This window comes from Neopelma chrysocephalum, unplaced genomic scaffold, assembly GCF_003984885.1.
Source record: "Neopelma chrysocephalum unplaced genomic scaffold, ASM398488v2 Primary Assembly neopelma1_24, whole genome shotgun sequence".
In the NCBI taxonomy this organism is placed as follows: Eukaryota; Metazoa; Chordata; class Aves; order Passeriformes; family Pipridae; genus Neopelma; species Neopelma chrysocephalum.
Window position 1 is genome coordinate 39,797,492 of NW_020897693.1, and position 26,083 is coordinate 39,823,574.

Sequence of the window (26,083 nt, forward strand, 5' to 3'; positions counted from 1 at the left end):
GCAACCATTTTTCCCTGAACCTGTAGCACAGCTCCAGGTATGTCCAGCCAGCGTTTAAAAAATCTCTTCAGAGTAGAGAATAAAATACAAGGAAAAAAATAACACAATGTTTTAATCTACAGGGGTGATAGTTGTCACAACAAAGCTGCCTGCTAGGAAGCTTAAAGCCAGATGGCTGGGACATCTTAAAGTTTCTGTGTCCCTGCAGGAAAGGTCTGTACAGTTTATCGTTTTTACCACCAGTTCCATCCTTCTTTACCAGCCTTCTTGCTGGGGTCTTTCTGATGGATGAATCCAATTAAAAGTTGATAATGTAGGGTTAGGTTATTAAAGGAATTTGATTGTTCTGCTAGATGTTATAGCCACAGCACCAGCCACAAAACTGTTGCTGAAATTAATCAGAATTTGCAGTTAAGGATTGTGGACCTTTTGGCTACAAAAAGCATCCTCAGAGGTCATTGGGCAGGACAGAGTCAGTTTTCCATTAGGTGCCAGTTCAGTCACTGTAAGACTTTGGATAATGATCCAGTTTTGGTGATGGGCTTTTTATTTCATTGCTTCCTGTCTTTGTAGGCTAGAAGGAGAGATTTTGGGGTCATTCAGTCTGATCTCTGATATGACATAGGCCTAAACTTTGATATTCAAGGCATATACAGACTTGTGTCTCCAGTCACTGTCCAGTAGCATTTGAACTCCTGTGCTGGTAAGATGGTGGCATTACAAATTTTCCTGAATAGGGGAGCTTTCAAAGTTAATGAATGCTCAGGAGTTGCAAATGCTCAGAAGCCTCAGTAAGGAGGTTCAATCTGGAAGATACATCACCGGAGAAAGCAATTCTTGTTGAAAAACTATCAAGTAAACATACCCTGAATCATGCTGAGTAACTGAAGGACCTGTGCAAGTACTAACTATATTTATGTTCTTTCTGTTGATTAGTTACAGCAATTGCATAGTGCAGAGCCTTCTCCTCTTATATTTAGTTTATTAAAAGGTCACAAAGATTTAGCTGAAAAAGATTTCCTAATTAGAGACTAGATCTTTATAGAGTATGTAAAAAAATATAAAGTCAATGAGTTCATAGTAAAAAACTCTCTTCCCAACACATAGTGCATTGTGATAATTGTGTATAGGAATATATCAGCACACACAAATGTGGGGCTTTTCCCCATTTCCTGTTTACTTTTTGACATGTATTTCCAGTGAAACCAATTATATTGCTTCAAAAATAAGTCTTGAAGCCAATTAGAAATGAGACACAGCAGGATGCAAACCTTGCTCAGCACTATGGAAAGGGCAAAGTTGTTAAGAGCCAGGAAGCTCGGTTCCAGCAAGTAGACCACCCTAACAGTTTCATCTCATTTTCAGCTTATTCAGTTTACATAACCATAAAGTAATTGCCAAGATTGTACGTTTTAGCTTTGGTATCATTTTATACTACTACCAGTTCCATATATTTCCAAGTCTATATACTATAATAATGCCAAGAACCTTTAAAGCTATTGCACATGTTAACTAATTAATCCTTTCAAGCAATAAATTTAGATCATGCTAACCAAGGGTCATAAAGCATTCCATCAAGAGTCTCTGGTCTAATTGTGTATGAGATACCACACAAAAGTCAATTTAGAAACATAACCCTAGACTGTATTTGTTCCTGTGAATTACCATAAGCTAACAGCTCAGGGTTCACATAAAAACACAGTCTTCTAAAATATATGGTTGCCAATTCTTTTTTTAATCAGTAGAACAAAACTGGATGCATGTATCGGTACTAGCTTTCAAGGATGTAATTGTTAGTTCCTCAAGAGATATATACAGGGGAGATCCAGCACAAAAACTTTGAAAGCTTCTGACTTCTGCCTGCAATCCTGCAATGTCTAATGGCTTAAAATGCTATGGCATTTCCAAGCATTTATTTATTATGGTATGAAATGGTAGATACTAGGGTAAACATTAGATTTGAAGATTTGAAATTCAATATAAGTCCTAGGAAGGTAGGCTAATAAGCAGAAGACCACATATACCAGAAATCTCTGCTGTATAATATATCAATATCATTACTGCATATGTGCAAGACATTCACAGATATCTTCAGGTCAGGCAGTAGCTATAGACAATGAAGGAAATAATTCTCCAAGACTACCTTAGATCTCAGTCTAACTGAACACTGGGAAAGGTGGGTGAAATGCGAGATCCTATTTTGCAGGGGTATATGTATATTAGCAAAAAATAATTAATATAATGGTAACTAAATGTAATGTGGCTATTTATAGATGACTGACTTACACTTTTCAGCCTCACCTTTTATAGTCTTTTTTATCTTTATTAGCAGATGTGTATGTATTTTTCAACTACTAATTTTTAAGCAATTACAAGCAAAGTTCAAAAGCTTTCAAACTACTGGCAATGTGTGACAAGTCTCATATGGTCTGCCTGAATACAACATCATCTTTAAAGAAAAAGTTAGACATACTCAGCAATCTCAGAAAATGGCTCTAATGAAGCTGAACCTTCAAGTGCTCCAATGCCTTTAAAATTAAAAAAATACCACCACCAGAATATACACCTTTTTGCTTAGATCAAAACTTAAAATACTTTAAACAAAGCCTAAGTAACGACAGATATTTGATTTTGAAGGGAAGAGAGAGTTGTTTCTTGGGGTAGACCATGTCACATCATCACTTGTAAGTTCATACCATGTTATCTTGGTGAACACTGTGCTGCAACATAAGCCAATAACATTGTAAAGTAACATACATTGTAAGCAAATTCCCTTCAGGCTAAATATCCGTCATTTCTGGGAAAACAAGGTAATTCAGGTACAAATCTCTTGAATGAGGAAGAGTAAGAGAAAACCAGAAAAGTGTTATTTGGATTGGAAACAATATTTTAGTGTTATACTAAGAGGCACCTTTGAGTCTCTTCCCATAGCAACATCGCCAACTTTGCCAACATTAGGTTGCAGCTCAATATCATTTATAACAATGAGCAAATGAACTTTACCCATACAAGTCTGTTCAAGTACCCTGAGGAAAAACAAATGTTCTTGTTACATGGGACTCTAAGATGTACATACTGTAAATAAATTCTCCTTTCTCCTCTGGAAGTCCCCCTTTAGCTCAGGTTTAAAATAGCACAGCAGGTATTTTGACCGGCTTCAAATAGTTTGTGATTTACTGTAAATCTATAAATCTACTGGTCTTTAAGGGGTCCACAGAGTGCAGGGAAACATCCTGCTGCCATGCTCCTGGGAGCAGTGCCATCCTTGTCTTTGTAACTATGCATGTTTGAAAGTCAGCGCTTGACACGGTCATAACATTTTTCTGCCCCTTATGGAGGTCATAGCACCAGACATGCTGAGTATAACAAATCTGTTTTAACAATATCAAAGGAACTAGATACAAGAAAGATGAGAGCTTCTTTCATGCTCTTTTTTCCACGCATATCCATGGGAGCTGGTCAGTGGTGTGCTTCCCACCAGTTGATTATACCTATAGTAGAACAATTTTTTTTTCATCAATCCTGATTTCAGGGATTTGTACCAATGTTTTCATCTCTACTTAGATGGTGAAACTGCTTAAAGCAGAGAAACAGTTTAGGTTGGATATTAGAAAAAGGTTCTTCACCCAAAGGGTGGTTGGGTGCTGGAACAGGCTCCCCAGGGAGGTGGTCACAGCAGCAAGCCTGATGGAGCTCAAGAAGCATCTGGATGATACTCTCAGGCACATGGCGTGACTCTTGGGCATGGTGCTGTGCATGGCCAGGAGTTGGACTTGATGATTCTTGTGCATATTCTGTATTATGTGATTCTGTGATAATAACCCCTCGTAGCTGCTGAGAAATGAGAACACTTTCGGGCTGAGTACATCTTACTGGGCAAGGAGAAGTCAACCATCCTGTGGTGCTCCTGGCTGCAGTCAAGAGCTGCTCTCTTACACGGATAGGCTTCAATATGAATATAGCATCTCCAGGCAGATTTTGATTAAGCTTTAGGCAGCTAAAGATACAATTGATAAAGACCTCAACAGACAGCCCAGGACCTTGTTTGAAGTCTTGTCTTACCTTTGAAAGAAAGTTGTATAGAAGATGTGGATGCCCCAGTGCTTTGCGTAGGTCCCAAAGGCTCAGAGGCTGCTGCCACTTCCCATGACTGGTATACTGCTGCCACTGAGGGAAGGATAGAGAGCTGTCCCCCCCTCCCGGAGTTACAGCCCAGCTGTGTGGCTGGAGCAGAGTGGCACATGACAGACAACTGATGTAAGAAATTTCTTCAGTTTCTGCAATAAGACATGCAAAATTTGAGTTTTTCCCTTAAAAGTGAGCTGAAAGCGGGAATCATTCTGGTCCTGTGAATTCCATCTCTGGATCAGACACTTGATCTGAGATGCCAAGCAACCTGGGAATCATTAATGAATGATAAGTGTGGTTTCTCCTCTTTTCTCAGATTTTATGACCTAATTTCTTCTTTTCTCTCAGGACATGTTCATCCTGCCTTGCTGCACTTGCACTCTCTGTGACTTCATGTTCTGTTTCCAGGCAGTTTGGTCTATATCACCCCAATAATATTCCTTTCCTCCTCCAGCTGCTGACTGTGTGAGCCTGGCTTTTTCCAAAGAAATTCATTCCTCAGACAAGCTTCAGCTCCATCCGCTTGAGCTGTCACTGTGCCAGGACCAACTTTGCCACACAGCCACCCATAACTCTGGAAATGGTTCAGATTTACCATTTGCTTGAAGAGAAATGAGAACAGTCCATTTTGTCTGGGCTTTGGGTTTTGTCCTGTGCATACATTTAGAAAGCAAATTAAATCTCATTTAATTGATCGTGCTGACTAACAGGAATTTCACCCTTTTCCAGCCTGATAACCTGTATTTAATCTGATGTCCTTTTCCTGTGTTCTGGAGGTTGAGAAGGTCACAACAGCAGACATGAGTAGCAGTTAATTTTATCAGTCTCCACTGTCTTTTGCTGTAACACACTGGAAACTGCAAAACATTTAAAATTTCTAAAATTTCTATAATGTATGGTGATGATAGAGTTTACTTAGAGTAATCTTCCCTGAGTCCACGGCAGCCCTGTCAAATCACCCCTGCTAAGCATGAGACAAGCTATTTGGGCACCTTCCTGACCCATCTCCTCTGCAGTACGTTTCACTGCAGCAGAGCAGCTGCCCAGCCATGGAGCCCCCACAACCCACATGAGCTCTGGAGGCTGGAGCTTCAATGTATTGTTCAGCTTTTACAGCCATGGGGTGCTATTTTCCACAGAACATGTTGGTATGTATGATTTACGTAGGGTTTCCCAGAAGTATTCCATGTCTGGTGAAGCCACAGTATCCATTAAACTTTCTGTTTAGCAGCTTTCATGTCCCCTTACATTGTGGCATGTTGTTTCTGTGATTTTATCCTTTTTGTCAGCTTCCTCCCTTAGTGCTGGACTGTCCAAAAGGAGCTAAAACATTGGTACAGGATGCAATTAAGTGCAGTAGCCTGCAAACATGCTAATGGAATGTTTGTATGAGCTAGGTCATGCAAACACAGCCACTGAGCTGCCAGTGAAGTAATGTTCATCCAGACTGCCTGATATTCCTCAAGAGGCAGCACAAATATTTCTGAGGGTCAGTGAGGATACCTGAACCTTCAAGAGCTGTGTAAGGCTCTCCTGACAAGTTTTAGTCACATTTAATAAGAAATATCAAGCAGCGATCACATGTTGGGAACCCAAAAATCTGGTTATCATTAGAAGAGAGACCTAGAAAGGGAAGCACCTGCATCCCAGCCCCAGCCAGTGCTCCCAGCTTCAGCAAATTATGCTTTTCCATGTCTCCATTTCCATACATGTAAAATAAGGCTATTGGAATTGCTGCTATTATAATTATTAATTTTTGCATTTTTAGCATTTTCCGTCAGCTGACCCCATTTCTCAGTGCTTGCACCCCCAGTGACCGCTGAGGTTTTTGTATGAATACTCCTCCCTAAGCAATGGTGAGAGGCAGTGTGCAGAGGGGTGACAGGACTGAATTCTTAAAGGATTTTGTCTTTTATTTCCCTCAGTAAAACTCACAAGCACTGGAATATAAAAGCTGTGCAGGAAGCTGGAGCGCTGCAGGCGTGCTGGGCTCACAGTGCTTCTCCTCCTCTTGGACAAAGGCAACATCTTCCCTCGCCTGCCGTCACCTCCCATTAATGTCAGGAAAGTTCACTTGCTGCAGCTTTTGCAAGCACAAAGCTAATATGCTCGTGAGGAGGGAGAAGAGGCCGTTTGTTTGTCTAATAAGATAATGCTAACATCACAAATGGCAAGTCAGGGTTCAGAAAATAGCATTTTTTTTTTGAATCATGCAGGAGGCCCTCTTCATTTTATTTATTCACGGGGCCTGAATCAACAGCTGTTCAGACAAAGATATTTAGAGAGAGCAAACAAAAAGGAGATTGTTCACCCTGGGCTCCAGATAACATAGAGAAGGAAGAAGAAAATGTCAAATCTGCATAAACCCTGTATGGTTCCCTGATGGGTATAAAAATACCTCTTTTGAATACCATCTTGTGACTCCAGAAAGTTGCAGTAACCTTTTCATGTTTTCAGCAAGTATTTCCCTTCTAATCCTAATGTCATGTTTCACTTCCTAAAATTACAATTAAATCCCAAACCCGTACCTCATTCTGTTGTTCAGATCTTACAACTGTTCTGTTTATTCATAAAAACATAAATGTTTTCTTGCTATATCTTTATTACAAAATATAGAATATATAGTCTATTGTTCACTCTGGAAATGTGTAATGCAGAATGGCAAAATAATTGCTGGTAGTGTCAGAAAACTTCTGACAAGTGATTATTAATGATGAATTCTGACAAAGTAAATAAGATTGTTTCTGGAAAATGAGAAACAAATGTAAGAAAAGAGCATATTGCCCTAGAGGCAAAATGTGCTGCTTGGTAACTTCTGCTTTCATAGGGATATAAGACTGTGTAAAGATACAAAACAGTTTTGTGTCAAAGAAATTATTTATACGGCCATTACTTGGCACAGATTTCCTCTCTTCATGCTCTTCTACATACATACAGAGATAAGAGTCAGCTGTTCACTAGATTATCAAGAATATCACAATATTCATTAAACCTTCAGAGAACCTAGGCTGGAACTCAGAGTTTCCTGCCTGACCAACCTTATCTCCTTTTATGACAAGGTGACCCCCTTAGTAGATGAGGGAAAGGTTGTGCATGTTGTCTACCTGGATTTCAGTAAAGCCTCTGACACCGTTTCCCACAGCATTTTCCTAGAGAAAATGGCAGCCCATGGCTTGGACAGGTGCACCCTTCACTGGGTAGAAAACTGGCTGGATGCTTGAGCCCAAAGTGTGATGGTGAATGGAGTTAAATCCAGCTGGCAGCAGGTCACAAGTAGTGCTCACCAGGGCTCAGTATTGGGGCCAGTGCTGTTTTTAACATCTATATTGATGATGTGGACAAGGGGATGGAATGCATCCTCAATCAGCTTGAAGATGACACCAAGTTAGGTGGGAGTGTTTCTAGGGGGTAGGAAGGCTCTATAGAGAAATCTGGACAGGCTTGATTGATGAGTTGAGGGCAACTAATGAGGTTGAATAAGGCCAAGTGCGGGGTCCTGCCCTTGGGTCGCAATAACCCCGTGCAGTGCTACAGGCCTGGGGCAGAGTGGCTTGAGAGCTGCTCAACAGAAAGAGACTTGGAGTGTGCCCAGGTAGCCAAGAAGGCCAATGACATTTTGGCCTATATCAGAAATAACGTGGCCAGCAGGACCAGGGCAGTGATTGCCCCATGTACTCAGCACTGGTGAGGCTGCACCTCAAATCCTGTGTTTACTTTTAGGCCACTCACTACAAGAAAGATGTTGAGGTGCTGGAGTGTGTCCAGAAAAGGGTAACAAAGCTGGTGAAGGGTCTAGAAAACATGTTTTATGAGGAGTTTCTCAGTTCCTTCTGAGAAACTGGGGGCTTGTAGTCTAGAGAACAGGCCAGGGAGGATGTCATCACTCTCTACAACTACCTGAAAGAAGGTTGTGGTAAGATTGTCTGGTCTCTTCTGCCATGTTTCAAGCGAAAGGACAAGAGGAAATGGCCATAAGTTGCACCAGGGGAGGTTCAGATTACATATTTTAAAAAAATTTGTCACTGAAAGTGGTTAAGCACTGGAATAAGTTCCCCAGGGAGGTGATGGGGTCACCATCTCTTGAAGAGTTCAAGATACCTCTGGATGTGGCATTTAGATATATGGTTCAGAAGGGATTATGTTTGTGCTGGGTTGAAAGTTGGACTCAGTGATCTTGAATGTCTCTTCCAGCCTTGATGATTTTGTGATTCATATAATCCATTTTATGGGCAATTCTTGTAGTATATTTAACAGCTAAGTCAGTAGAAGACTGCAGGACAAGAGCTAACAAAATATTTCCTGTGAAAAGGATGGTGTTTTGAGGAACTAATGTTGGAGACAACTTCCATGCATCTCTTGCCTAATATAGTCATAACAAGCTACTGTAACAGCTTAAATAGCAGCAAAATGAGAAGGAAGCAACAAAATTTGTTAGGATCTGTGTTTTCAGAGATTTAAAATATAACAGATTCTTTCTACGTGCCTATTTATCAAGAAAGCCCACCACTTTCTGGGGAAGTGTTTTAAATGCAGAGGTTCATTGTCTCTTTGAAACATGATCTGATAAAACCCACAATTTTAGGAGAAGGGAAAAATGTTCACATTTAAAGTACAGTACCAAAAATAGCATTTTCTGCCTTCAGGATCTCACTGCTGCTCCCTGTGTGACACAGTGAGCAGGTGCAGAAGGCACCAACCACAGAAGACCTTCATCTGTGCAAGTACAGTGATGTAAGGAAAGGTTTAGATGTGTTGTTTCACATCTATTGATTGCTATTGCCTGATAAGGAACACAGTCATAGGATACCACAGGTACAGTGCAACTTGATTCAGTTGCCCATACGAAATAAAATAAGGCTGAAAACTGGGAAAAGAAAATATCTGCCATTTGCAAACCCAAGCAGCACAGGGAAAAGGAGGGCAAGTCACATTCTCCTGCTTTCACGGGGCTCAGATTCTCTACCCATTACGCTTCCCAAAATATTGCTTCCCACAACACTCTGCAATGCAGTCTACAAAAGTGGAAGTAATCTGGGCTGCACAGTTGACTTCAGCTCTGATAGAATCCTCAGTTGTGTTATGTGTAACGTTCATGTTATTGTCAGTATGCCAGTAAATGTCATTGCCTTTTCTGGGAATATACCATGTCGGAAAATCATTTGGGGTAGGATTTTAATTTTCCATTGGGTTCAGCAGCAGCTGAATGCTTTCTTTGCTGCATGTCAGCAGATCAGACAAGTACAGCCCTTCTGCCTCCTGTCAGCACGTGGCACAACAGCTTCCAGTCTCGGCAGTTGCAGCTCCCCCATCCATGAGTTAAATCAGCATTTGTGTATTATGGCCTTTTTTTGCCTCTGCAGTGCAGCATTATGATTTTTCAGGTTTCAACAACAGTGACAGGAGCCCTCAGCATCCTGTCACAGCGTTGCTCTGTGAGATGTCCTTTTGGCAACTCCTAGTTTCAGGATGATGAGTTGAACAGCCTGATTCCCATGGAGTTAGGGGTGCTGGGTCAGTATCTCAGTGAGCAAATCTGAAGAGCCCATTGGGCCAGACTCCAGCCTAATCCAGGACAGACAGACGGTCCTAGCTCCAGGAGCTAAAACCTGGAAAAGCAACCTGGATGCCTGCCCACCTCACTTACCTGGTGGAGTGCCTTTTGGGGAAAACTCCCTGGTGCTATTCTAGAGGGGTCTACATCACTTTAAACACTTCACATATCAATGTCGCAGCTCTTTGCTCATAAAAACAACATGGCATTGTTCCTTCACCTACGTGGAGTTGTGAAATTAATTATAAATGGCTTTGAGTTCATTATCTGAGAGGAGCTATAGAAGTGTGACTTATTTTTAATAATGCATAAGTAATAATTTATTTAACATTTCTCTGTATTCCTCATCAGGTTCCTGAACCCGACTGTACTTTCCTGCTCTGTCTGCAAGTTCTCTCGTGAAAGTTGACAATAAGCTTCAAACTTTTTTATTTTTTTTTTGGATAATGAGATACTGTGTCTTAGTCATTAAAGTTGTGGCACCTGTTCTGTTAAAAAATAGGATATCAAGTTTAAACGGAACAGGATATGACAAGAAATTAAAAGAATCAAACAACTACTTTGTAAACATAATCTGTTAAATCCAGTAACTAGAATTAGTCTTATTTCTCCACTGTGAGTTTATGCTGTGATGTAGCACATTTGTTTCAGGGCCAAGGAGTCTGGATGGAGCTAAATAGACAATTCAAACACTGAATGATGTGTGCTGTGCTCTGCAGAATCAACCTGTGTTTCAAGAAGACACACAAAGACAGCAACTGTTTATTTAGGTGCCATTGAACTATACAAAAGGAAAATATTTTTCCAGGTATAAAAGAAACAAATAACTTGTCCTCCCTATAATCTGCATTGCAGGGATACATGTGTGGAGTGAAACAGGCAAATATTCAGAGGCTGAGGCTGATGAAAGCTGGTGGACTTTGCCAAGTCAAGCACAGAAAGTCCTTAGTCAGCCTTGCCTCCAAAATCAAGCAACTGTAAATAGAAAGTTGTTTGGATCTTTGATATTCTAGATATTCTGGAGCTTCCTGTCTTCTGTAACACCAAGAAACATCCTGAATATTTGGTTTCAAATTAAATGTGAGCTTGTTCTCTCATTGAGGGCAAATGGCAGCCCCTGGGGAGCACCAAGGTACCACTGGGTTTGTGGGTGCTGTGGCTTGCTGTGCCTGGCACAAGAGGAGTAGAGGCTGGTGGCCACCTGGGCTTTGAACAGAGGTAAGGAACAGCATGTGTGCCCTTCCTTGGGTTTAGCCTTCCTCACAAAGTTTCACTCACTAGGTATGTTCCTGGAATAAATGTTGCAGCACAGTTGTTGCTAGTGTACCTTCTCCATCCAGGCCACTCCGACAGAGGCAGCTTAGAAAACTTCAAGAGTCACCAAGTCTTTTCACTCCTATTTCCAGAGAGCAATGAGGCCAGCTCAACAATGCTTCCTCAGAAGTGCTGTGGGTATAGATAGAAAAAATGGGTATTAAGGCATCAACCTTTGGCACCACCTGAAGGAAGGGGGCAAACTCACTCTGGCTCTGCGGGCTGATGCACACCAGGGGGGCTGAGAGACTGCCCGGGTAATGGGAGGGAAGCAATGTGCAAGGGGCCTGTCTGTACCTCCGTGGCTTTTGCCTGGCAGCATCTACAACAGCTAAGAACCAACAGGTTTTGAAAGGAAGCAGTGACAGGGTCCAATAAAGAAGCAACTAAAAGAGGCTTCTGTTACTGGAAGACAGACATTCAAACTGCTGCTTGTAGGAAGGATATCCCACTATCAGTTCGGTCTGTGTCAAGGACTTTGATGATGAGAGAAACCTTATCTGGACTTCAGCCTCCCCATTTCACTGGTTAAACAGGGAAATGGCGCAAAGAGAGGAGGATAAAGGGGCACAGGAAAACTTCAGGGGATTAATCCAGTTGGTGTGAGGAGATGTTCAAACAAATCTTTTATTGAGGCTGATATAATAAGGTGACAAGAGCTGTTAAGAAAAGAATTGTATTACAAATAAATTATGTGAAAGGACAACACTTGAAAATGTTTTCTAAGCAAGGCTTTGAAGCTTGTTTAGAGCACAACTGCAGTGGGAGAATGATGTGCTGGAAATAAGAAAAGCGAACCACTGACTGGAGCATTGAAGGTTGCAGTGAAGCTCCTTGGAAAGTCACTTTTATTTATTTACTAGTAGGAATAAAGCAATGGACACTGCTCTGTGCAGCTTCTGACCGGGGAGGGATTTTTCTTCTGCTGGACTCAGGGAAGGCATTATTTCTGTGAGGGACCCCTGGTGGCCTAGTGGTTAGCGTGCAGGACTGTCACTGCTGCGACTACGGGTTCGATTCCCAGTCCCTCCCGGGCAGATGGAACCCGTTAGCCCTGTGAGGCCATCCATCTATGAGAAGGACACTCTAAACAAACCTACGTCCTGAGGACCTCACTGCCATTGTCCAAGCTTGCTTGGCCCCGGCAGATGAACCTTAGGATTAAAGGGTGGGCTCAGTTCAGCGCAGGCTGTGTCTCACCTAAAAAATCCATTGCGCAGGCTGGAAAGGTAAAAGACCTTTCCCCAAATCTTCGTTCGCGAAGATGGGCCATTATTATTATTTATTATTATTATTAAATCTTCAATTTAGACATGTGGACTTGCTGCTACTGGCTTCTCTCCACTCATCCGAAAGGACTGCAACCACCTTTCTCTGTTTTTATGCTCTTTCTTGCCTTCATCCATAACAGGGACTTCTTACACAGCTCAGGGAGTGCCACACTATTATTCAAGGGATGTAGCCTTTCACATCTGGCTCCTGAGTAGCAACCTAAAGATAAATAATAATTTTTTTAAAAAAATCAAAGAAGAGGAGAAACAGCCTAGAAAACAAATGTAGAGAAGAAGAAAATGGCAGCTATTGCCTTAAGAGTATTTTTCTTCCATTGTAAGTGTAATCAGAGCTGCAACACTGTGTTCCCTGGTAGTCTCCAGATACTGGTAATGAAACCCAGGCATATAACCCTGCCATTGTTTCTGCCGGGGATAGCAGAGGACTAAGCAAGGGTCAAAAGTTTACAAGAGGCTGTGGCTGTGCTGACACGTGGAGGGGAGCATGTTTCCACAGCACACACGGCACTACATGCGCTTGAAAGGTCACTGCAACCATCAGGCTGAGCTGCAGCCTGGTGGAAAAGAGGCTGAGCGGGAGCTGCACCGGGAAAGAGAGAATGGGAAAGTGGCATGCGGGGAAACCAGATGGGGCTTCTGTGGGAAAGAAGCTGGTGGGAGAAGGGAAGACACAGAGGAGGGAAATTGAGAGATAGAGAAATAATAGTGGCAGAGGAACATCACGGGCTGGTTTGACAACAGACTGGGCTCACGCAGGCGGATGTTGCACTTGGCAGGGCTGAGCAGGGGACTTGTTTGATCTCCCAGGACTGGAAAAAGGTCAGTAGCAGAGAGATCATCCTACTAGCAATATTTAAGTAATTGCTTTCTGTCTGCAATCATTTTGAAAAGGAAGAAAGAGAGTGTAATGCGGGGAAGCAAACTGCACAGTAGCTGTTCTGCCATGAGGAAGGAAGCACTACTCACTGCTGCATTTGTGTCCAGAGAGAAACATCCCACACCAAACAGAGTATCTGTTTAAACACTAAGGCAAAACCCAGCAGCTGTGCTTTGGCTGTCTGCAGCAACCCACAGGCTCTGACCTCCAGGAGGCATCCCCAGCTGTGCTGCCCTTGACAGCAGCCGCCAATGCTGCCCCAGCAGCCAGACAGTCTCTTCACACATAAAAACCTGACAATAAAAGCTTTTGACACCAATGATTGCAATGGTGAGATGAAGACAAGATGCACTTGGGAATGCATCCCCCTCTCCTGTAAAGAGACAATACGGAAATGACCAGTTTTCTTCCACCCTTGGTTGTTATACTCCCTTACCTCCAAGCAAATGTAGTGCAAGCTAGAAGTGCCAGCCCATTACACCGACATCACCCTTTCTTTTGTCCATTAAGTCTTAGATAAAAGAAACTTAAGGAAGAGACTTAAAAAAGAATCAAAGTCTTCACTATGTTGGAATGAGTTTCAGTCTCTGGCTTTTTCATTTCCTGTGCTAATAATAATTCTTCTTACTAATACCAGAGGAATATTGGAAGGAGAATCTTCATTATCTGTATCTAAGAGAAGAAAAGGAAGATTAGTGATCAACCTGATTGATCTGAGTATTATTGTTTCATAGCAAGAGGCTCCATTAGCACAAAATTGCCTTCACTGTGGAAGGGCCCTTGACTCAGCTGAGGCTGGTACTCACTGTGCTAGGTATGGACTGTCTACGAGAAACAGTCCTTGTCCTCATGAGTCATCTAAGTGGATAAAACATTTCAGAAAGGCAGGGAACAAGCAGATCCCTGAACACCAGGACCAGACAGACCTAATTTCCCAAGGATATTTTTTTCTAACATGATCAGGTTTTGTCACCTTCTACAAGGTGACCTTGTAGAAGAAAGTATAAATTCTCCATTTTTAATCTTTGATTGGCATACATATAAAGACTTTATTGCTTGAATCCTCTTCTGTCTAATCATGCGTGAGATTCCCAGTCAATGCACTTAGGTTTAGCCTCCTGTACAGAACTACTCATGTTTATAAGAATTGTGAAGACATCATCTCCTTCAGACCTTTACCTTTCTGCCAAATGTTACTGAAACTGGAGGGCATACTGTGAGACATAAAGACAGTAACAAATTTCAGGTAGAACAGAAACCAGGATGGCAGGAAATATCACAAGGTTTCCTTGACTTTTTTTTAGATTCTTGTTTGTTTTCTTATTCATATCCATCTGTGACTTCATGTTGCATCATTTGTTTTCCTTTTAGTAGAAGCCTTTAAAAAGGCTGACATCTTCTTGCATAGACATCAAAGTAGTCTTTGCGGAGCAGGGCTCCAGAAACTGAAGGTAGTGTATTAAACTCTTTCGGGTACAAATCACTAAATTTAAAGGGAGAATGTAAAAAAAACCTAACTACAAATCCCAAATCCTCTTCAGCTCTGAAGAAAATTGCTATCCATTGGAAAGTGATCTTTTAATTTTTACTTTGTCCAAATCCAGAAGAATAATTGTGGAGTTGCTGAAAGTGCAGAAAGTACAATACCAGACTAAGGCAAAAGCACTGGAAGTTGGCTGGTGACAACTAATTTCACTCTCAGTCATGTCTGTGGGCTTCCTTTGCAGAAATGATGCATCTGGAAAACAGGACCATTTCCATGATAATTTGTAACTGTAATTTATTATAAATATGTAATTATATTTACAAATATAACAAATTACAATTTGTTACAAATGTATTACAGTTTTATATAAATATAAAATTGTACTTTTTTATAAATACTCCATACTAGGTTGTTTAGCATTTAATAGCAAACACCAATCACTTATGTACCTCAGTTTAATGCTTGCAAATGTGCTATCACTAGATATCACTTTTAGGTGCTAGATATTTCAGTTTTGAGATCAAGCTAGGTATTTAAATGATCCTCAAGTACCACAGTGAGGATCACTGTGCTTGTAATAACATCAGGGATCTAGATGAAAGAAGAGAGAAAAAAAGGTCTTTGGCTTAATTACAGCGGCACTTAGCAGACCCTCAGCGTTGGGGCTGGAGCGTAAGGACAGGCTTTAGCTTTAGCATCCACCCGCAATGCTGCACGGTGTCTCCAAGGGCAGACTCAGCTGGGTGGAGGGATGAGATTTATGGTGAAACCCCCTGAGACAGGAAAGTGTATCCCACACAACTGAAAAAGCCATCTGAGATCTTCCACACTTGTAGTGTTCGTGGCGAGACTTAGGGTAGAATATAAGATATACCACAATGAGTGCATAGTAAATTTTCTTGGCCATTATTAAATATCTAAACTCAGAGAACATCTGCTTTCTGACATTTTTACACCATGAAGGTCCCTTTCTTTTTATGAGACCATTTTGATGTTTTTGCATCATGAGAACAATTAAATGTCACTTTCTGTCTTTGTATTGATCAGGGGTGCAGCCTTTAGTTCACAGATCCCAAGACATTGAAGTCTCGGTAATCTTTTGAATACCTCAATTTCTCTACCTATGAAACAGAGCTGAAATATTTGTGTCCATTTGAAAATTTAATGTCTTTAAACTGAAAGGACTTGGAGATTTTTCAATCAAGCCTTACAAGTATTAAATTTTTTAAAAAATTAAATTTAATAAAAAATAAAATAAAATAAACCCAGCTTCCTTTTGTTAGCATGTCAAGTTTAAGTATGAAGCATCAGCAGCAATTTACCATACTTACATAACAATGTGTTTATTAATTTATCCAGCAGGCTAACTCATGCTCCCTCTGAGGAATAAATAATCCTTAGCTATTATTTAGAACCTTTCATCCACAGATGTCAAAATGTGTTACAAATGCTGTAGCACCTTTTGTCTATTCATAACTTTCATTAACATCAGTGGAAAAAAGGATTAAGCTCAATATGTTTCCTTGAAATAAATATTTATTAAGAAATTACCTTGTTTGTTCCACCTCACTGTCTTTCAAACGTGAGTGCCATCATAGCATTCACTATTTACCCAGGGGCAGTGACTCATCCTTGCTCTGAAGGAGACAGCTCTCAGCGGCCAGCGGTCACCTTTGTCAGAGGAGAGGGAGCACTGAGGAGTGACCATATCCTGCTGTCCATCTCCACCAACTGCAGCCTGCACAGCAAACAAAAGCACAGCCGTAAATTAATCACACAATTGCATTAGTGCCCTCTGAACCAGCACACTCAGCTAGTCCTCCACTGAACTCTGCTGTACTGAAAAGACCTTCAGCTGGATTATGCTTAAGCAAAAGCATTAGCACTGAGTGCAAAGCAGCACCCTGTTCCCTCCCACATGGACTCTTGTTAACCTGACATCGCCGCAGAGCCTTTGCTGGGGTGGCAGTGCCTGTGAATGCTCGGACACAAAGCAGTTTATATGCCTTCTTTTAGATCAGTATCTGATAGCCAACAGGCAACCCAGTGTCCAGGCTGAGAGGACAGGTCAATGGTGAGCAGCCAACCCAGTGGCATGAACCCTCTCCTCCAGAGCATCATCAGTCTGCAATCACTTGGTGCTGCTACTTCTGCCCAGCAGGTGAAAATACACCTCCTAGCCTCATGTAGCCCAACTGATTATCCTCCTGCCCTGAGGGCAGCTAGCCCTTAAGTACTCTTTTAGGAATTCCTACATGGAATTTTTGCTGCTGCCTTCTTCGTCCTCAGGATGCAAGATCCAACTGACTTTACATAGATGGGTTCTGCTGAGGTGCACTGGGACTGTGAAACACCTCCCAACAGGATTCCTGCCAGACAGCAGGCTGAGGAAGAAGTCTCCTAAGGCAGAAATGTTTAATAAAAGGTGTCAGAAATCTGTTTTTTCACCCCTGAAAGGCATTTCTCTGTAACCTAAGATTGGTGTCTATGCAAACCTGGTACTCAAAGCCCAGCACCCACTTTGGATTTAAACATCTGAGCCATCTTCTTCAGAACAGGCAGTGGATGTATTCTTTCAAAGCACAGACAATACTACATTCATCTTTACGGTCTCTAGAAAACATGGATGATTTCTCCCCATTCTTCCCTCAGCAACACTTCTACTGTTTTGAAACAAACAGTTTGATAAATTTGATAAACTTTATCTTGACTTCAGGATAGCAGCTATCTGTACTAGCTATACCAGGTAGGGCATACATGGTGCATGGGGGATTAAACTGAAGAGATTCAGATTTCTAATCCAAGTGCAGAAGTGAGATAAGGGTGGAGATGTCCAGCCATGCATCAGGGAAGCATGGACAGTAGCAGAACACCAAGAGCTTAGGGGCTTATTACTTCTGAGTGTGCAGGGCACAGGCGATGGTTGTGGGGCTGTGCTCTTAACTTGAATGCTGTTCTTGTGAGAATATGGGCCTTGGGCTGCAGCTCAGTAAAGCATACTTGAGAAGTTCAGCTCAGGTGTGAAGCACGGAGTTGCCTCTCTGAGCCATCCTGAATCATAGAATCACAGAATCAAAGAACATGGTGAGTTGGAAGGGGCCCACAAGGATCACTGAGTCCAGCTTCTGGCCCTGCACAGGACCATCCCCAAGAGTCACACCATGTGCCTGAGGGTATCATCCAAACACTTCTTGAACTCTGTCAGGCTTGGTGATGTGACCACTCCCCTGGGGATCCTGTTCCAGTGCCCAAACACCCTCTGGGTGAAGAACCTGTTTCTAATATCCAACCTAAACCACCCCGACACAACTTCAGGCCATTCCCTCAGGTCCTGTCACTGGTCACCACAGAGAAGAGATCAGTGCCTGCCCCTCCTCTTCCCCTCACAAGGAAGTTGTAAACTGCAATGAGGTCTTCCCTCAGTCTGCTCTTCTCCAGGCTGAACAGACCAAGCACCTCAGCTGCTCCTCCTATGGCTTCCCCTCAAGGCCCTTCACCATCTTCACTCTGTAGATTTATTTGATGGAGAAAGAATTCTATTTAATAATAGATTTTTTGCAACATCTCTAGTGTGAAGGGAAGACCAATCTCTTCAGTCCTCATGTCACAAGGGTGTCTGGTGTCAGCCACAGCAGAATGAGATTTAATTCAATTCTAAAACTTTCTTTGCACTGCAGATGTTGAAGGTGTAATATAGAAAGTGCAACACAAGTCAACGGTCCTTTATTCAAATGCTTTCTATCCTCATTTCAATGCCATTTCAGCCTAAATCAATATTGACCTAAGAAAGGTGGTTTATTTCAGCAACAGGTTCATCTGTATATTAATAGATAAACTGGCAATTGGGGCAAGCAAACATAACTCCAGTGAGACCAGCACAGTTGATTCTACTCATGACAGTCAATGTGGCCTTTGAAGAATTTTAAAGCAATCAGTGTAACTGGGCCTCTGGAGCTTGCCAGCTCTTATTAACCTTGATCAGCAGGCAGGCAGGCAGGCAGAACTAAGAGGCCCTCATAATTTAATGTGGCAGAATCTGACCTCTGTGTTTGCCTCCTGTGCAAATTCATGCAGAACAAATTAATGCTTAAATGCTGCATCTCCACCAGAGACACAGAATTCCAAACACAGCCAATTCTCCCTGAGCTGTTCTTAGAGTCCAAAGCCCAGACTGGGACCCTGCATGCAAAAACACAAACCCCACCTGCCATGGCATCCTGGGTCTGTAGTATTTGCTGTCAATAGGCATTGATTCATTTCACCAGGCAAGCCTGTACAGATCTGGAAGCAAGAGGAATTTCTTATGTTGCCCACAGCACTGCAGGTGAGAAGCTGTTACCCCTCCCCAGGCCAGCAAGGGCCTGGCAGTAGCTGCAAGACAGTGGAGTTGGGGGCACATGGCGTGTCAGAGGTTTTTGCAAAAGGCAGAGGGTGGTTACAGGAGGGAGGGTTGAGGAGCGACGGAGAGGGCTGCAATGAGCGCTGTCTCCTCGCTTTGCAGGGAGGGCAGAGGGACACGGACAAGGATGCGGCTGACACTGCCTCTACAAGGGGCCCAGAGGAGTTGCTTGAAATGGCAGGTGTCTGGAAAGGAGGACATTTAAGCACCGCGAATTAATTAGGAAGCCCGATGACACAGACTGCTCTCCACTCCTACTGCAGCAAATGGTACCTCGCACTGTGGGGCTGGGAGCCGGTTATGCAATGAAAGGCAGCAAGCAGCCAGCAGCACCAGCCACAGAACGGGAGTCCTGCCGGTCCTGGCATCTCTCCAGAGAGAAGTGAAGTAAAATAAAATAAAAAGTGACTCCCTGTGATTCAGTCCTTGACTTGTCCTAAAATAAACAGTTCTCTGAGGCTCGCAAATCACACGTTAGAAAAGCCCTTGCCAACGGAAAAAGCACATATTTGTCTCCCTTGAATTCTCCACAGTGCTTGCAACAACTAAAAGCTGGAATAAATTTTCATAGCTTTTCTTTTGTGAACAGTAAATCCATTCCTAAACTATGTATAAACATAGAATGGGCAGCACTTCTTAGAAAAGGATTTTGATCTTTTTATTATTAATATTTTTTCCTGTATTGTATTTTGTATGTTATTATCATATTAAATTCAGTCCCATATGAAACTGTAGCATTTAATATTTACCTCTAGGATGTGCCTACTTATTTTAAATCAACATACTGTTTTTTAGGTTTTAATATTTAGCTGAGAGCTAAGGGTTGATTGATCAACTGATTTTTCTGACTGAGCACTTCAGTGTTCCAGATTGACCTGAAGACTAAGAAATAATACGTAATTGTATTTACAGAACTGCTTTTTGCAAAATTTTAAATGTTTTATACAGAAAGGCATAAAACTATAATTTTTTCTAATTAATCATTTTCTTCTATATAGATTTTAATAATAAAATATGTCAGAGATATGACCTTAGGATATAAACAGAGAGAAATAATTTTGTTTATTTTTAATCAAGAACATTTTTTTAAAGGATTTATACAATGGTAATGCCAAGGGTTCTACATTTATACTTGATGATACCAGATGCTGTACAAATAACAAGGTAGAATCAACCCCTGTAGAGAAAGAAGATTTTAAAAATAGGGCTTGTTTAGTAGCAGGAGGGACAGGGAGTTGTTTTTGAATCTGTGACCTTTCCCACTTTCTAATATGTCTCACTTTTTCTATCCCTAAGTGTGTGATTGTAACTCCCAATCAGCTCAGGTTTTGGGGAGAAAAACACCTGAACTAGGAGCCTCTGCAAAGGGAGGAATATGTGTAGAAAACACACACAGTCACAGCTAGAAAATGGGACAAGCTGGGTAATATATTCACCATCTATAGTACAAATAAAAAAGACTGAAGACCACATCTAAATTTTCTGCCTGAAAAAGGCTGTGGGTGAGCATTTGGCTCACGTTTAAATGCAGCAACATGAGATTTCTTCCTCCTCCTCCTTAGATAGAAGCTGTTAGCCAGTGCTGCCAGTTATCTGTGCTGGCCACACGTCCCAGTGGGTAACCTCCGTGTTATGAGGCTGTCCTTCACTTTTCACCATGCACTTGCATTTCAGCTCTCCTGCGTCCTTGCCTGGAGCCTGGGAGGTGGTGCTGGTGGACTGGAGATGGGCAGACCCAGGGCTCTGCATCACGGTGGGGACTGGCACCGGGTGAAGGAGGGAGCACTGTTCCCCGTCTTGCAGCCTGCTCACTTGAGCTGAAAGAGAGGGACACAACCATAGAAAACCTCCAACCTCAGGGAGGCTCTCCCAAGACAAATACAGCCTTGAAGGGAAAGGACCTTGTGTTTACAATGCCACTTTCTAGATGAAAGGCAGGCGAAGGCAGCTCTGGGTGCTGAGATGCTTTCCCGTCACCTGCACAGTGAAGGTGCAGCAGATTCCTGCTGTTGTACAGAGCTTGCGCACCCGGGTTCCTCCTGGGGCTCTCAGAGTACTGGGGTGATAATGACTGAGCAATGCCAGCTCAGACCTGCAGTGAGCACTGGAGGACTGAAGGAGACTGACACATAGGGCTGCAGAAGCGGCTGCATGCAGACCCTCAGCACTGTGGGTGCAATGGGATGACACGACCAAGAAATGACCACTGGCATTTAGCAGTGTATGCTCACTATGCATACGTGATCAGGGCAGTTGAAGCACCTGCACGGGGCCAGCAGATACAACATGGGAGTTCAAGTAGGATCCTCTAAAGCATCATGGCTGACACTGGTTTACTGAATCTGAGCAATGATTTCCACACTGCCTTGAAACTGCTGTGTAATTTCCTGCTCTTTCTTATCCAGAAGCCAGAGGTGGCTGCAGCCTGATACTGGCTGGACTGAATCCTAACATCTCATGTAGACAAGCATTTCTCATTTAATTGCAAGTAGCACAATGCACCCCTCCACAAATGGGCCTAAACCTACAAACACTGACTGCATTGGGAAGGAGCAGTGAGTATTCAGTAGATCCTTGTCTCAGGCTCAGCACCTGAGTCACTGAGTTGGTATCTCCATTTGATAATCAGTCTCCAGTTTCCACAGAAACAGTTGTTAGAAATACTTGTTTATTGATTATTCTCTTATTTATCGGACATTCTCAGGACTTTCTCTCATGCTTTATTTATTTATTTCATTTTGCTTTGTTTGTGAGTGTAATTAGCAGCAAAGCTGCTAGCCACATCTTAATGTTTCTGTGGATATTGTAAAGAATAAAATGCCCTCAATTTCTAAAGAAATTCAGGCTCCAGTGATGTATCTTTTACTACAGATGGCAATATATTTAACTTGCCAAGAGTATGAGTAACTTAATTTTTTAATTAGTAATTCTAGCATGGGTGAGAGCTGTCATGTCTGACTGACAGATTGCAGCCCATTGCTTTCCATCAGAGGGTAAGACTGGGTTTCTAGTGTTTATAGGAAACACCACTTTATGTCTGTCCAAAATTTTTGATATCTGAAGTTCAAAGTACCCGATCTGCAAAAGCAGTCCAGGGTTCAGATATCCAAGTGCCCTGCATGCAGGGGCAAAAATGGGAGTAGGGCTAGAAAATCTGGTCTGGGATGACGAACCAGATATTTCAGACCTAACAGCATCTGTTTATAGATACACCACAAACACAAATAACTTCTAAATGAGTTACAGCTCTTTGCATAATAATTACATTTGCCAGTTATGAATAAGGGCATGTTTTCTAATGCTAACTTTTGTCGTGGTTTAACCCCAACTGGCAACCAAGCCCCACGCACTCACTCCCCCACCAGCAGGACTGGGAAGACAATCACAAGGGTAAAAGTCAGAAAACACATGGGTTGAGATAAAGACAGTTTAATAGGGAAAGCAAAAGCTGTGCTCACAAATGAAGAAAAACAAGAAATTAATTCACAGCTTCCCATGGGCAGGCAGGTGTTCAGCCATATTCAGGGCAGCAGGGCCCCATCACACATAATGGTGACTTGGGAAGACAAACGCCATCACTCTAAAGTCCCCCCCGGTTCCTCCTTCTTCCACCCTACTTTATATGCTAAGGATGATGTCATATGGTACAGCATATCCTTTTGGTCAGTTTGTGTAACCTGCCCTGGCTGTGTCTCCTCTCAACCTCCCATGCACCCCCAACCTCCTCGCCAGTGAGGCAGTATGAAAAGCAGAAAAGGCCTTGGCTCTGTGTAAGCACTGCTCAACATGAACAAAACCATCTCTGTATTACCTACCCTGTTTTCAGTACAAATCCAAAACTCAGCCCCATACTAGCCACTGCAAAGAAAACAGCCAAAACCAGCACATTCCACTCCTTATTCCATACTGCTTACGCTGTGCTCAGGTCCCACACTATTCAACGCGACATCATTAATCACCGCCTACCCTTCCTATTCTTTGATAACTGACAACTTTGATAACTTTTCATTAGCTCCCATAAGACTATTGTGAATTTCTTCAACTGAGGATAAAGTCAGGTGGAGACACAGATCACAGCTGATATTCATTAGAACATCTTTTCTCAATCAAGTTGTTCTTCTGAATGGAATCCAGCTATTATTTGGAGACCAGACAACCATCACTGAGGACATTCAATTACTCCCTTGAGCATTCACACATGCTCCCAGTTACCTGCTTGGAGCAACAGCTGGTTACTCAGACACAAAAGCTCACACTGACTCACTAGAGGGTTCAGCAAAGCCCTTAGGGTCCCTTCTTTCATTAGATGTGTAAAGCCTGTAGTTTTTGCCTACAAACAGCAGCCACCCTCCTCTCAGATATGGTCTGAGTTATACACCATGGTGAACACTAGTGTGTGCTGGTGGCTTCAGACAGATTCAGTGCCTTTTTGTGTCCTGATGTGATTGACAGTGTAGCCAGTCACGGTAAGAAGCATGCTTATATACATACCTACAGAGCCCTAGTGTTTTCAGACGCTGGGCAAGGGAGGGTTGCCATAATCCAGATTTCTGAAGAAGTAGAGATCACGTGCCTCCTGTAATCTCTATATTTCCTTGATTTCTCCTACCTTAAATCAAGGTAGGATCTCTTCTCCTAATTGAAGGAGTGTGTTTTGGCAGGGAATATAAATTGCATTTTTTTCTTTGGTTGGGCAGTCTTAAAATAGCTGTCAGGTTTAGTTCTTTCAGAAGCTGGATGCTGTGGATATTTTTAGTAAAACTGATTTGATGGGCTAAGACTGAAAAATTAGAATTTATATTACATTTCAAAATATTACTGTACAATTCTGAGATGCTGCCATGGAGACTGCATCATTACTCTGCTTTACATGCGCATTCAGTCACTAGACCTCCCCAGGCTTTCAAAGCAATTCAGCCACAACCCTCTTCCAGCTTCCAACTATGATACTCCAATTCATTCTTCAATGTAAAATAGTCCTCAGAGCCATTGCAGTAGCCTAACACTAGCTCTCTAAATGTTTCCCATTTTTGTCCTCACTCTGCTCTGGACCTGGTGGTCACGATTAGAAAAATACCAACATCCTTTCATGACCCCCAGAGTACAAAACAAGGGCTGGCAGCACAGCAAGTCACGCATGCTGCCTACAGAGGCACATGCATGGGACCTGAGGACAGCAGGAGCAACATTTTTCATATTTTCCAGTCTAGCCACAACTTCATCCCCTGTCCTGCACTCCCCTGGAGAGATGTTTGGTCTTTCTTGGGTGATGTGATGGATTTAGGAACAGACCCTTTCTGACAAAGGGTCAAAGACGATGAAGAAATAAGCAATCCTGTGGCACAGTATAAGATGCGTTTGTGCTTTTCACCCTGAATTTCATTTGACTCCTATAATGTGCAGTGGGCTTCTTGTTCTTTTATTCTCTTTATTCTTTTATTTCCTGAGCCTTCATTATAGCAGAACATTATTGATGCAGTTATTCCTAAAATATCTCTCCTGTTATCATACTGGTCCCAGTGGCAGCAGCCATACAATCTCCTCTCCAATATACTTCCCAGCAGCTCAAAGCATAAAAACCAAGAGTTGCCTTTGAAGATGTCAGGCAATTGCACTGAGGAGAGGATGAGCTGAGATGACAATACCAAGACTTTTGGGAAAAAATAAAGGAATAAAAATGTCTGAACCAAGTAACTAGGGGTTTTAATTCAGTAGACAGGTTTGAGGCCACTAGCCTGATCATGTAAGACTTATAACAATACCTGACATTTGTTATTCTTCACATGCTTTCTTCCTCTGTACCTAAAACAGACATCCATAAATATCGGAAGTGAGGCACACTTTTGTTTTCAAACACGATAATACAGTGGAAGCATTCACTTGAAGTCCACTAGCATCAATGAAGTCAAGAAGGATTTGGATCAGGGTCTGATAAATTTACCCCTTCAACAACCATATTCTCATGAAAGAATAATAAATTTTACAGAGTCCGGAAATAGCTTCGTATGATAAGGGCAGGTACAATCTTCTCTGTTACCTATTCGAACAATAATTACCCTTGATTTATGGCGAGGTCTTATGCACCATCGAACAAGAATAAGACATAACAAAAAAACATACAACCTAAAAGTTATTGAACTACAAAACTAGACAATAATCTAAATCAATGGGATTATGGCTGTAATACTGCTGGTGACCTCGACAGTGATTGGGTTAATCACCTAGAGCTCATTATCTCAATGCGTTTCCCAAGCTTTTTATTTTTGAAAGGTGCCCTCGTAGCACACTTTTCACAACACTTCCTGCAGTGGTTTAACATTATGGTTTAATAAGTTAGTGAAAAGCACTCAATACCTGTGGATAGCCATGAGGCTTCTGGTTTTGTACTTGCCATTTGAATACTTCTGTACAGGACTATAACTGCCTAATTCAGTGGGAATGGCCTGGCACACACTGCAGCATGGTCAGGCTTCTCATGCTCACTGCTGGGCTGTCTGAAGCACACTGCTGAGGTCAATTATCAACAGCACTACATGGGTTTCTGATGCAATGGCAGTGGAGGTGCCCTGTAAGAAAACCCTTTCCTCAAGCCAGCACAGAGAGAACAATTTGCCATTAAATGAAAATGCTTCAGAGCATGGGTCACTTGCCTAACTGCAGGTAACAGAGAGGATTTAATAACTGCAGCAGTTGTTGCCCGAGCATCCAATATATGTCTCTGTGGTGGGAAGAAGCAATGCTGTGTCAGTTCCTCTCAAGCTGTGTCACACCATGTCATGCAGCACACACTGATGTGACCTGATGCAGTAGGTAATAAGACCTGTGCCAAATTGCTGAATAGAAGGAAACTCCTTTTGTTTCATGGAGACTATTTTAACACGTTGAACCCTGCTGTCATGTTGAGTATGTTTCTGAATGTTTTTGTGGCCAAATAAAGCATTTATGCCTTGTCTATATGTCTAGGGTTTTTTCCAAAAAAAAGACAAGCAGCTGGCAGTTACTGCCATTGTACTGGATATTATCACCTGCCCTCATA